Here is a 14959-nt window from a genome sequence, read left to right on the forward strand (position 1 = left end):
GGAGTTAAACATATCTCTGATGTTTCCCCTTTGAGAAAGAGAAAGGAGATTGAGGGCACAGCCCTCAATCTCCTTCTCTGCAGCCTCAGCAGCAAAGAATGAATGGACAAAAATAGCTCTATACAGAGCTTCCCATTCACTCACAAATGGAAGCATAGTAAACACGTTTATCTATGCTTCACTTATGAATGACCAATGATTGGTATGGACCACTGACTCTATTCATTAAGACAAGGAAGTGGCTGGTAAATGACACATTTACCAGCCCCTTCTCTATTCTCCATTCTGAAATCATCCCCTCCAGCGAGAGAGGTTAGGGGGGAATCCGGCATCGTTACAGGGGAAGGGGGGAGGCCAGGGGAGTACACAGGAGCCTGATCACAGCAGGAGGTGGGTAGGCAGGGTGGCATGTAGAGGAACCGATTCCCTCTGTTTTCCTCCTGCAGCCACTGCAGGGGGAAAATAGAGGGGATAAGTTAATCTACATACCACTCCTATCCTCCCATCCAGGTGTACAGGGGGGCACACGGGCCCCCTAGAGCAGTGGTCCTCAACCCTGGCCTACAGTCAGGGCCGTCTTTAAGATTGATTGGACCCTGGGCAAATATTTTCTTGGGCCCTCCAAAATCCACTTATAACCTATTTGCAGGCAGTGCGGGCTCAAGGAGCAGCTGCTTTGGGCCCCACAACAATGACTGGGCCCAGGGCAGCTGCCCCTTTTGCCCTGTGTTAAAGACGGCCAGGTTTTAAGTATTACCTTGGGGAGATGCAGACTAGAATACTGCAATCACTGAGCAGCAAATTATATCACCTGGGATGTATTCAGTTATCTTGCAAACCTGGCCTGTTAGTGGGCCCTGTAGGCCAGGGTTGAGGACCACTGCCCTAGAGCATGGGGCTAGGTTGCAAATGTGACTCCTGTACCTACACCCCTGCAGGTAAGGGCATCTTCTCACCATTGCTCCTGCTTGCAGGAAACACACGGTTTAAACTTGGTTAGTCCTTACTGCCATCTACGGTGACCCAGCTACCCCGACCAATTTGAAACCATCCTGCTTTCAACAGCTGGTTTTTGTGTTCTCAATTAAAGGCTAACTTCACGTTTTGAAAAAAAAATGACAAATGCACATTTTTTTCTAAGGAGCCTGCAGAGCATTGTGCCCATGATTCGCAGATCGCGGGTGCAATGTCTGACTCCTGCAGACTCTCAGGATAGCCTTCTACTCATACCTCAAATACAAGCAAGCAGGCAGTTACTTAAAGGCCCGTACACACGTACCGATCGTCGGCATACAAACGTCGGTGGACGAAGGATCTGCCGATTGTACGCGTGTTAGTATGGTGCCTCCGACAGATGTCTGCGCACAATCCGCGGACAAAAGTCTTTCTTGCAAACATGAAAATATTTGTATGCCGACACCAGAACGGACGATTGTTCGCCTGTCAGTACACAATTCTGCCGACACACAGCTACAAATCCCAACACGCATGATCAAACCAAATGAGTTCCCGGAAGAATTTTCTCTAGTAAACTCAACATTTTATTCAGAAAGAACTTTCGGCTCGCGGAAGTCCAAGAAATAGGTGAAATGCGGAGCACATGCTCATCTTGATAAATGTGAGAAGAAGGAAGATGCTGCTCATAATGCCATACTTTTCTAATAAAAAGGCATGTGTTCTGTTATGATGAAGATAATGTTTGTCTATTCTATCTGTTCTATCAAATTTTATAATTAAATAATTTGAACTCTTCACCATTATTTTTGTATTTTCACACCAAAGATCTAACTATTGATATGACCCTTTATTCTTGTATGAATTAATGTCTAAAACATATTTTTCAGGTTATGCACAATATTAAACATGTTAACAAATTCAGATAGGCCATTTTTTATTTTCAATTTTCTTTATTTTTTGGATCTCAGCAAAAAAAAAACAAAGCAAACATCAATACCTTCCGTATAACTAAACATAAAAAAGGTCCATTTGGACAAAATTAAACTAGAAACTGGCAAACAGGGGTAAAATAAATAATAGGGGGTTACAAAAATTAAAGTTGCTGGTAACTGAAATCAGGTTGCCATGAGGGCAGGTTTGGATCCTGCTGGCCATATTGCCACTGGCCATGTGGCATTTGGCGAGGTGGTGGGTGTTGTGGAGGTGGAGGTGGAGGTGGAGGGCACGGGTGCTCCTGGCATGCATGGCTGTGCTCATTAAGTATGCCGTTTTCAGCCTTTTGCAGCACATCGAGGATGATTTTTCTGGCATACTGACACTGCCTGAGGTCCACCTTATCTAAAATTTTTGCCGTCATGTTGCCGAAGGACTCATTGGCCTCCGGTTTCCGACGTAGGGCTATGGTGGCCTCCTGGATAAACTCGTCGGTGATGTCATCCACGTGCTTCCTCTTTTGCCTCCGTTTGGCAGGAGGAGGTGGTGGTGGAAATAGTTCCACAGGCTCCTCAGGCTCCGCAGGCTCCCCAGGCTCCTGGCTGCAACCTGGCTCCTCCTCAGTGACACTTCCCTGTTGATGAAATGAACAATTGATTAGAATGTTATAGTGTATATAAAAAGTCATGTTTGTTATATTATTGTGAACAAATAGCAGACTTTACATACAGTGGCATATCTAGGGTCTCCAGTGCCCTTGTTGAGGAGCTGTATTTGGCAACAACCCCCCCCCCCCCAAGATCAATGTAAAACTGTAACCCACCCCCCCCAAAAAAAAATTAAAGGGCATTAAAAGTTTCTAATTTGCCCCTTGTTTGCCCAGTGTAGAGCTCTCTAGTGGGCAATCATTGTCTCAGGTGTGAAAAAGAAAGAGAGGGTTGAGAGATAGAGAGAGGGAGAGAAAGAGGGGGTGTGAGAGAGAGAGGAGGGGGTTGCAGAGAGAGAGGGGCCTGAACTTGCAGAGGACTTGATGTAGGGCATTGAGGGTGAAGCAGTGCAGGGAAACATGAATAAGGAAGCCACCTGCCTTGCTGACCCAGAGTGAGAGACCAGAGACATGGAAGCAAGGATGGATGGATCATTTGCAGGAGCTGTTAGTTTTGTATTAAAAAAGGTTGAGCCAGAGGAATGCTGAGGCTACAGCAGTGTTTGTTAGGACCAGAGGTGTGCTGGGGATGCAGCAGTGTTTGTAAGACCAGAGGTGTGCTGGGGATGCAGTGAGAGGCAGTCTCAGTCTCCTGGTCTTTTGGCTCAGCTGCTCTCAATGTTTTACACCTGCATGAAGCTGCTCTCAATGTTTTACACCTGCATGAAGCAGCTCTCAATGTTTTACACCTGCATGAAGCTGCTCTCAATGTTTTACACCTGCATGAAGCTGCTCTCAATGTTTTACACCTGCATGAATCCGCCTGCAAACTGGGGGTTCTGGGGTGTGCAGGCTGAGTGGATTGTTAAAATAAACAATAAAACAATGCCAATGTTTTTGTGACCCACCCCCCTTGGCCTGCGCCCCTGGCGGTTGCCTGTCATGCCAACCCCTTGCTATGCCCGTTTACCTAAAGGGTCAATTATGGTTTAGCTTATAATTTTGTTACATGATTACATTTTAGCAGACAATATATTGTGAAATGCCATACCTGAGTAAAACTCTCCTCCAGGAAATCCTCATCCTGGCTTGGATCTACAGACACTGAGCCCTCTGCCGAAGTCGAAGGCAGCGTAGAAATTGACGGCCTGGATTCCATGGTGTCTGCCAGGAACCGCATGTTATCAAAGTACCACAGCCGTGGTACATATACATTCCGTGCCCCTGCTCCAGACTGGGTGGAATCTTCTATTTTTTTTAACTCCCGCCTGTAGGCAGTGCGAATACTGTTTATTTTTTTGCGGATATAATCAAAATTTGCCCCAGGACAGACGGGCTTGTAGAAGGCCACCAAATGTTCCATGGCCTGTTTTCTGAGTTTTCTATTTTTATAATCTGCGGACTTGACTTGCCACAAACAGGGCAGTTGCCTGAATTCATCAATGAAACTGATGAGAAAGTTGTGGGTGGTGAAATTGTCCACCATATTGCAGGACAGTATATGCCTGCAAGACACAAAACAACACAAAACATATTAAAATAGCATGTATTTTGGCACATAATAAAGATATTCCTAATAAAAGCTGTATAGGGCCCAAAACACACACTTTCTATTAAAAGAGTCGTACCTTTGTTTGTGGGGAAAAGTCGTGATTCGCCGCTCGATCGTGCTCCAACTCTCGATATGTCCGCTAGCGAATCGTCGGCCGAACGATCTGGCGTCCTTTAAATACAGCGCAGGCGTCAACTCCTCCTCCAGTGGCGGGCTTGTGCAGGGGTGTGTACGTGCCGAAGATCAGGCCTACATGCGACACTCACACCTGAAGCAGAGGAACAATCTTTTAATCAAGAAGAATGTCTGAAAGATCTCAGAGTTCATCAAGTGGGGGCCGAAGTGATTGGGCCACCAGAAAATCAAGGGCTACACCCATGTCAAAGCCAGAAATGGTGGAGATGGTCTCCATTTTAGAAAAAATGGATTATGATGGCAAGTTGGCTAATTACGAGCGGCCCAATGCCAGGAAAGATGGCATCATGGACAAGGTGGTGGCCTGTTTGGTCAAAAAATTCGGTGTCGAGCGATCGAAAGATCAGATTCGGAAACGGTGGTCTGACCTCAAACACCGTGAGCAGGATCAGCTTTCCCAAATCCATCGGATTTTGAAAAAAAGTAAGTTTTATTTTTTCTTTATTTTTTTAATCATGCAATATGTTTTTTATAATTTGGTGTATGTTGTATTAACATGTCTAGATTATAATGTCTATGTAAAAAGTTAGATTACTCATTTTAGTTGTCATGTCGTGATTTGATCGATCTATTGTTGATGTTTTAGTATATGACATTAAAAGTCAGGAAGCCATAGTTAAAAATATATGTATTGTGTTGCAACGAACGTTCTTTCCTGCACGAATCTTCTCAGCAAACATTCCTATTAATCACAGATTATTATTCAAACCTTTAAATAGGAGAAAAACGTAAACTCCGTGCCAAACTATGGGAAAGGAGGAGGAGAGGTCTGGCAGCTCCATCGGCAGTTGCCGAACAAGATGAGGACATGGGCACAGAAGGTGGCACAGATTCCACTAAAGGTAATTGGTTCCTATGCACTGTCAAACATTCATGTACCATATTTTTCGTAGATAACCATGTACATGTCTTCATATTTGTTACTAAAAGAGCTATCAAGCAGGGCACCATGTCCTAACAAATGTACCTCTTGTGACTTTTATGATATGGCCAATGTTTTGTATTATGTAGATGAAGACATTATTCCGGAAATAATCCTGGTGGAGCCAACAAGTGATGAGACACCAGAGCAACAAGAAGGTTGGTAGTCACAGATTTTTGTGTAGTGGGATCATAGAAATATGTGTATTTGCAATGATTGTTTAACCTTATATTCTTGTATTCCCTTACAAATTTACATTTCAGATGTTGCATCATGCCAGGATGTGGCATCCCCAGCCAGGTCAGAAGCCCGATCTCCTGGCAACTTGCCAAGCAGCATGGAAGCCAGTTCCGAAACTGTGGAGGAACCAGGACCAAGTGTCCAAGAGCCAATTGTGTGCCCACGTAGGTTTTTGCAGAATGATTTTTATCAGTGTTATTTTTAGCCTCCAATTTACAACACTAGTTCCCTATGGGAGCCTCTTTATTTGAATGGAAGTTGCACCGTAAGTCGGATCAGGATGCTCTGACTTGCGGGGCCACTTGCGTTGTGAAGATTTTTGAGGGGGAACTACACCAAAAAATTGAACAACCCACCGTGGGTGTCCCCCCAAGTTCACAACCAGGCCTTTTGTGTGTGGTATTGAGTTTGAGGGTATGCCCACAACAAAAAGACAGCGTGGGTTACCCCCAAAACCCCTACCAGACCCTTATACAAGCATGCAGCTTGTCAGGCCAGGAAAGAGAACGAGCAAGCGGACCAAACACCCCCTGGACCACAGCAGGACACATGCCCTCAACATGGGGGGGTTTTGTTGCTTTGGGCCAGGGGGCCTCTGCACCGCACACCCAAAAGCACCTTACTCCCATGTAGAGGAGGACAAGAGCCTCATCCCCACAACCCTGTCTGGTGGTTTTGGGGGGTCATGCGGCCAGGGGGTTCCTAGGACTTTGGAAGCAACCTTTAACAAAGGGTGGCCCCCAGATCCCAGACCCCAATCCCTATGTGAATGGGTATGGGGTACATAGTACCCCTACACATTAACCACATAAATGGAAGTGTATGTGAATAACGACAGGAGACGTTTATGAAATGTTCTTAAATATCTTCATCCGGTCTTCTCCACTCTGCTCTTTGGATCTTCTCCTCTCCACTCTTCTGCTGTCCAATCTTCTGCTCTTATGTTGTCTGCTCTTTTGCCCTAGGCTCTTCTTCTTCCTCCTGTCCTCCTCCGATGCTGTTGCCGTGCATTCTGCCCGTCTCTGGTCTCTGCATCTTAATATATATACATTACGACCATGCCCTCACAATGACGTCATCATGCGTTCACACCCCTAATAAATCTATAGTAAGCTCAGGAGACCGGCAGAATCATCAGCAACAGCATCGGAGGAGGACAGGAGGAAGAAGAAGAGCCTAGGGCAAAAGAGCATAAGAACAGGGTAGGTATTAACTCGAGAGGAATTTAAGATTACCTGGACACCAAATGTTTCTCTATTATTATGACCTCATGTAGGTGATTCACATTGACTCATTTTTTTTTATTTTTTACAGACCATGTTTTACATAGTTGCACATTAGCCAAATTGACCCGTGAGGCTCTCCAATGCTGCGCAGACCTGGAACAAATAAAGGAGACTGCAACGGCATTACAAATCAAAATGCGCAATTTTGTGGACATGATTGGCAAATTTTAAGCCACAATTTTACTACGTTTTTAATGTTTGTATTGGGATGTTCCTGATGTTACAAATTTTTTATAATGTTTTATGGCATTTTAATTACACTCAGATGTTAAAGAGTGTACCCAAGTTTGGGAAAAGCACTTTACAACACCCTAACCCTAACCCTAACCCTAACCCTAACCCTGTGAATGTTTGATACTAAAACGTTTTTACATTCAACAATGTGTGTTCAATTCTTTATTAGACTTTCGTTGGGGGGTCGAGGTCTAAAGCTGTGTAAAGAAGCACTAAATGTATGATGGCTGTCCTATTCCCATATTTACATGTTAATGAAAGCATTTTGGACACTGCCATATGCGAGTTGCTGGAGGTGTCAATGAAATGTTAAAGATACCCCCAGTTTTAACGCATATCACAGTGCGATCTGACATTTCACACAGGATCGGATCACACAAGTTTGAACGATTGTGCGATCCTATCCTGATGCGGCTGAATAAATGCATCATGTGCGACTTTTGTGCGAGTGCAGTGCGAATTGAGCCATACAAACTGTATAGCTGATTTTCGCATGAACATCTGATCGCATGTAATAAAGGAGCAGTGCGCTACGATATTACATGCCATCAGATGTGCAGTGTGAATTGAGACATACACTTTGTATGGCTACATTCGCACTGAACACGCATACAAGTCGCACATGACCCTTTATTTCTGATGTATCTGGATTGGATCGCACAGTGCTTAACACTTGTGGAATACAATCCTGTGCAAAAAGTAAGTGGCGGGTCACCCTTATGCAATGCTGGAAGGCTGCAAAGTCGCAGACTTCCCGCATCGCATAAGTGTGACTCAACACTCAAGGTACTAGCAGTCCTAGGATTCAATATGGCATTGATATTGCCAGTAGCAATCAGTGTAGGGAGATCAGTGTAATCTATAGTGTATTGCTTGTTCGTTGCTCTAGTTCACTTTCCATTACCTATATATATAACACTTTGAGATGAACAATGATCAAGTTTCACATAACACTGACATATCCTAACATTGGTGGGCAGTGAGAAGGATGTCATAAATGAACACAACATAACAGGTGTAGGTACTTTGTTAATACCCTAATGTATTATATGAAATATATAGTATGGGCAACTTCTGGACAATGAACACCAATGTAAGGTGACATTAGATGAACCTTGGGTGTGACCTAGTTCTCAATGTGACAGGGTTTGTGTACATTTTGTGGGGTGCAGAAGGCCCTTGTATTTACACCACTGGCTAAAAAATAACACATGGCCATCATCACTTTGGATCAGCTGGTGAGAGACTACAGTCAAGAAACACACTGATGAATGTATTAACCCTTCCAAAGTCACACATATATAACACATGATTAACCCAAATAATTGTGTTTGGCATATGTGCCCAAATGATTATAATCCACAATACAGAATCATTGCAATTTTTGTTTAATGTGTTGAAAAATAATATATCTCTGACATTTATCTTGTGTGTCCAATCTTTAACAAGATTAATGGGTGTGTGACAGTGATTGCTGCCAGGACACAGCTCCTCTCCCCACGAAATAGTCCAGATATTCCTGGCGGATCTGACGGGCCCTGTGTGATGCCAATGCTGACCGTCCAACTTCCATTGACGGCATGGACTCCACTTGGTTAGAAGGTTGGGCCTCTCCACTTGTACCTGGCATAGCAGGGTCAGTATCCAGTTGCTGCAATACATAATTTTGTGCATTCCTGCGTAGGAAGTTGTGCAAAATGCAGCAACACAAGACCACATTATCCACTTTGTACAGTGCCAGGTTTATGGACGTCAGGAATATCCGGAACCGGTTGGCCATTATCCCGAAGGCATTCTCCACAACTCTGCGAGCTCTGGACAACCGGTAGTTGTAAATCCTTTGGTCTGGGGTGAGGTTCCTCTGAGGGTAGGGCTTCATGAGATGCTCCCCAAGCGCAAAAGCCTCATCTGCGATAAACACAAAGCTCATACCCTCAACAGTTTGCTCCCTGGATGGCAGGTTCAGAGTGCCGTTCTTTAGACGACGAGCGAACTCCGTCTGATCAATAACTCCCCCATCCGAATTGCGGCCATTTTTGCCAATATCCAAAAAAATAAACTCATAGTTTGCATTAACTATGGCTAGCATGACTATACTAAAAAAACCTTTATAATTATAAAAAAATGTGCCGGAATTCGGAGGGGGGACAATGCGGACGTGCTTCCCATCAATAGCACCCCCACAATTGGGAAAATTCCACTTCTCCAGAAATTGATCAGAAATCTCCAGCCATTGCTCTGCGTTTGAAGGAAACTGTGGGGAAAAAATAAAAAAAATAAAATTAGTGCTTGAGCACATCACATTATTAATTACACACACAGTTGTCTGTTAAATGCTTATGCAACTTGCTAAAAAAATATACAACAGGAAGGCAAAGGTTTGGATATGGGGATGTAACATCTACATACATTTATTTTCAACCTCCTATTGTTCTTATATTGTAAAGGGCCATACACACTAGAAGATTCTCTGAAGACTTTTTCGTGCAGATTTACCTTTTCTATGTAGTGCAAGGGCCTACCAGATTGCATAGGATTTGAAAGTGTTTGTTGGACCTTATATTTTTATATATTTGGTTTTGGTAAATCGGAAGGATAAATTGTTCTGACAATCTTCTAGTGTGTATGGCCCATTATACTCACCAGCTAGAGCTGAGATTTACAAACTACGGCCATCCAGCTGTTGCAGAACTACACATCCCATGAGGCCTTGTAATTCTCTGACATTCACAGACATGACTAGGCATGATGGAAATTGAAGTTCGTGAACAACTGGTGGGCCATAGTTTGAAGACCTCTGAACTTGAGCTTTGGTATATGCTGACTTTGAGATTTAGCATGTGGGTGGGGGATGGGTAAGTAAAACTGGGCATTTATACATCAATAAGGGCTTGTGGTCAGTGAAGGTTTTAACATCATTACATAAACATACAGAATCATAGGTGGGAATGGATGGACTGATGTATTTTAGATAAATCATTAACTAGGTACTAAAACATTGGCCAAGGAATAATTGTTTGAGGGAAAGCAATAAAATTAGATAAATTCGACATACTGTTAACAGGCAATGCGTTTAGGGACACATAGGAGAGAATGGTGGGGTGGTTAGTGGGTAATTTTACAAATGGTTAAAGATAATCTACATCTTTACTACTATGTGCATGCGGACAGAGGGTAGTTTACAAATAATGGCCTGTGTCAATTGCTGTACATCCAAAAACATCATAATTCGGGTGAAACTAGTAATACATGTAATGTAATGTAAAAAATCAAACATACCTTGATATAGTCCTTCTGCAAGACCTTGATGATGGCAGAGCAGGTCTCAGGGATGATGACTCCAAGTGCTTGGGGGGAGATGCCTGTGGTGAACTTCAGATCCTGCAGGCTTCTCCCTGTTGCAAGATACCTCAACGTCGCAATTAACCTTTGCTCAGGAGTAATTGCAAGCCGCATACAAGTATCCTGCTTCAGAATATAGGGGGACACCAGGGCAAGAAGACGGTAAAAGATGGGATCCGTCATCCTCAAATAATTCCTGAAGTCATCAGGATTATTTTCCTGGAGCTCCCTCAGCAAGGACATATGAGAAAATTGATCACGGTTAAGCAACCAATTTTTCGTCCAGGAGGTCCGCTTCTTCTTCCTATTGCTCGTACGTCGTCTCAGAGCCAAAACTCCAACACTAACGACAGCAACGGACGAATTCACGGTCGCCATAATAAATTCTCGAACGATGTCTCGGAAAATAGCGAAATGTCGTCAACCAAACAAATGCTACCGAAATCAGCGCGAGATGCCCAGAAGGGTCACGGCCAAACACTCACTTCCTCTTTTGTAGCGGCGAACGTGCGTGGAACGTAGTGACGTCATTTTCTGTCGGAAGACAAATGTCCTGGGCAAGTTTAGAGCACTTTTCAACAGACAAACAACAAACACACCAGCCGCGAACATTTGTAGGACGTTCCGTCGGCCGACGATCGGTACGTGTGTACGGGGCTTAAGAGTAGGAAGATCAATGAACTACAAGGACGCTCACCAGTACCCTTGTAGCTCATTGAGAACTACAAGCCGTCAACCACAATGGATGACAGTACTTGTAGTCTATTCATTTACAGGACACTGTGAATGAATGAAGAGGCAGTGTGGAAGAATCCCTGCCATGGCTGTATTGTTTTCAATTTGTGACAGCGGGTATGGGTAGAAAATTCCCCTGCCTGTTGTCACAGGGAGGGGGAGAAGGTGCAGATGCTGAAACATTTTACATGTTCCACTCTAAAACTGGTGGAACATGTAACATGTTCCAAAGGTGAACTTCTCCTTTAATTTCTCTCCGTTAACCTGTGAACATTTAACAATTAGACTCCAAGTGCATGAGCGGCAGTCCCGCTGCATTGTGCCTCTACAGTGCACGATCCAGACCACTATCAGTCCTGGGGCAGCCTACAGTGTCCCTCCTCAGGGACCTGCCACCAACAACCTGGATTGTTGTTCTCTACCCAGGGGTGTAACTACAGGGGTTGCAGGGGTTGCAATCGCTACCGGGCCCCATGCTCCAGGGGGCCCGGTAGCAAACCAGTGGGTGAACTTCCAGGATCGCAAAGGTCACACTTGCGACTGGACCCTGGCATTGCACCACTGTGGGGAGGCCCCAAGATTGCAGGAAGGGGGCCCACTGCAGAACTTGTGAAAGAATCCTGCTGTGGGACCGTAATAAAAGGCCATGCAACGAGTGTAAAGAGCCCCAGGATTAGTGGGAAGAGCCCTGGGCTTGAAGGTAAGGGCCCCGGCCAGGGGTCTGGGGGGCCCTTCATGGTTTCTTGCATCAGGGCCCTGAAGGTTCTAGTTACGCCTCTGTCTCTACCCGAGTTCAGTTACTTTCCAGAGGCTCTCTCAGATGTGGCCTTGTCCTCTGTCTTATCAAAGGAGGAGTTCTCCATAGCTATGCTAGAATTTATAGGCCAAATTGCAACTATGTTTGCTGATTCAGGATGTAGGGGCTGTAAAATGTATTTCTGTGCCATTCTTCCAGAAAAAGTGTCTGACATACTTGTATGCTGGATGATTTTGTTCCTAAGAAGCTGCAGGCAGCTGTCATATCTCCCAGGCTAGATACCATATCAGTTCTCATTGATGCAGTGCATTCCACCTTAAAATTAAAACAACAGCCTTTAGCTTCTGTCTGGGATCGCGGATAGGAACTAAGGCCGGCCATACAGGGTGCAAATTTCTTTCCTGCAACCACCTGTACTGTACATTGCAAGGACTCTAGCAAACTTAATTGCAGACACTAACCTGATCCTGAATAACACAGTTGAATTTTGGCCATGATACTTTTTCTAAATCTAAAGCTGGATACACACTATGCAATGTTCTTAAGATTTTTTCCTTTAGATTTACCAAAACCATATAATATGAGGTCAAACCTAAACACTTTTAATTTGTATGCAATCAGGCAGGCCGTTCCACTACATAGTTGAAGGTAAATCTCAAGGAAATCTACCAACAAAAGTTGTATAGTGTGTATCCAGTTTAAATAGCTGAGTTCAGCAGAGTGTAGGAGATGGCCGGGGTGATACAAAGCTATGAGTGGTTAATGGAAGACTCCTCCATCATGACCAAAGAGCCCAATGTGTCTCTGCTCCTTCCATGAAGGAACAAAGTAAAGGTTAAATGTTCAAGGTTCATAGGAGTTGGAAAATATCTTTACCCAGTGGCGTCACTAGGGGGGTGCAGACCGTACACGGATGACACCCGCCAGAGGGGGGACACCTGTGGGCAGCAGCACCGCACCCCTTACACTGATCTGCGTCTCTCGCCAGCTGTCTCCTTGTTTCACACAGCAGAGCGGACTGAAGCCCCCCCCCCCCTTAGCGGTTTATATCTGCACAGGAGGGACACCGCTGTGCATGTTCTGCGCGGATCTCAGGTATGTACATTGTAATGTAGATGGACAGAGGAGGGAGACAGTGACTAGAAAGGGGGGAAAGGTAAAAAAAAAAAGAGGGGGGGGGCATGAAGAAGACGTGCTGGGGCGCACTATGGGAGGGGAGAGGAAGGTCATATACTAGAAATGGGGGTTGGATTTGACCAACCCTCCAAAAGAGTCTGTACTGAGGGCAGGGTCTATACTGATGGAGGAAGTTCTGTACAGAGGGGGGGTCTGCACTGAGAGAGTTCTGTACTGATGGAGGAGGGTCTGCACTGAGGGGAGGGGGATCTGTACTGAGGGGGGTCTGAACTAATGGAGAGGGATCTATACTGATGGAAGGGGGGTCTGCACTGATGGAGGGGGTCTGTACAGAGGTGGGGTCTGCACTGATGGAGGGGTCTGTTCTGATGAAGGGAAGTCTGCACCACTGAGGGAGGAGAGTTTGCACTAAGTGGAGGAGAGGGGGGGGTCTGTTCTGATGGGGAGGGGTCTATACTGATTGAAGAGGGGGAGGTCTGCACTGATGGGGGTCTGTACTGAGGGGATGGGGTGTCTGTACTGATAGAGAAGGGTGTATACTGATGGAAGGGGGGGTCTATACTGAGGGGGGTCTGCACTGATGGAGGGGTCTGTATTGATGAAGGGGAGTCTGCACTGAGGGAGGAGGGTTTGCACTGAGGGGAGGAGTGGGGGGGTCTGTTCTGATGGGGAGGGGGTCTATACTGATGGGGGTCTGTACTGAGGGGACAGGGGGTCTGTACTGAGGGGAGGTCTGCACTGATAAAGGATCTGTACTGAGGGGGGTCTATACTGATGGAGGGGGTCTGCACTGAGGGGAGGGGATCTAAACTGATAGAGGGGGGACCTGCACTAATGGAGGGGGGTCTGCACTGATGGAAGGGGGGGTCTACACTGAGGGGAGGTCTGCACTGTGGCAGGGGGGTCTGAACTAATGGAGGAGGTTCTGCACTGAGAGGAGGGGGGGTCTGTACTGATGGAGATAGGTCTATATTAGGGCAGTCTGCACTGATGGAGGGGGGGTCTGTACTGATGGAGGGAGGTCTGTACTGATGGAAGGGGGGGGGTTCTACACTGATGGAGGGGAATCTGCACTGAGGGGGGAAGGTCTGCACTGATGGAGGGGGGTCTATACCGAGGGGGGGTCTGCACTAATGGAGAGGGATCTATGCTGATGGAAGGGGGGTCTTCACTGATGGAGGGGGGTCTGTACAGAGGGGGTCTGCACTGATGGAAGGTTCTGTACTGATAGAGGGGAGTCTGCACTGAGGGGGGAGGGTTTGAACTGAGGGGAGGAGAGAGGGGTCTGTTCTGATGGAGAGGGGTCTATACTGATGGAAGAGGGGGAGGTCTACACTGATGGAGGTGGGTCTGCACTGAGGGGGGTCTGTACTGAAAGGAGGGGGGTCTGTACTGATAGTGAGGGGTCTGTACTGAGGAAAGGGGGAGTCTATACTGAGGGGAGGTCTGCACTGATGGAGGGGGGTCTGTACTGATGGAGGAGGGTCTGCACTGAGAGGAGAGGGGGGTCTGTACTGATGGAGAGGGGTCTATACTGATGGAGAGGGGTCTATACTGATGGAAGGGGGGATCTACACTGATGGAGGGGGGTCTGTACTGATGGAGAGGGGTCTATACTGATGGAAGGGGTACCTACACTGATGGAGGAGGGTATGCACTGAGAGGAGGGGGTTCTGTACTGAGAGGCAGGGGGGCTGTACTGCTGGAGAGGGGTCTATACTGAGGGGGGTCTGCACTGACGGAGGGGGGTCTGTACTGATGGAAGAGGGGGTTCTACACTGATGGAGGTGGATCTGCACTGAGGGGGGAAGGTCTGCACTGATGGAGGGGGATCTGTACTGAGGGGGGTCTGAACTGATGGAGAGGGATCTATACTGATGGAAGGGGGGTCTGCACTGATGGAGGGGGTCTGTACAGAGGTGGGGTCTGCACTGATGGAGGGGTCTGTTCTGATGAAGGAAAGTCTGCACCACTGAGGGAGGAGAGTTTGCACTAAGTGGAGGAGAGGGGGGGTCTGTTCTGA

This window comes from Pelophylax lessonae (assembly GCF_965119305.1).
Source record: "Pelophylax lessonae genome assembly, chromosome: 3".
NCBI classification, from domain to species: Eukaryota; Metazoa; Chordata; class Amphibia; order Anura; family Ranidae; genus Pelophylax; species Pelophylax lessonae.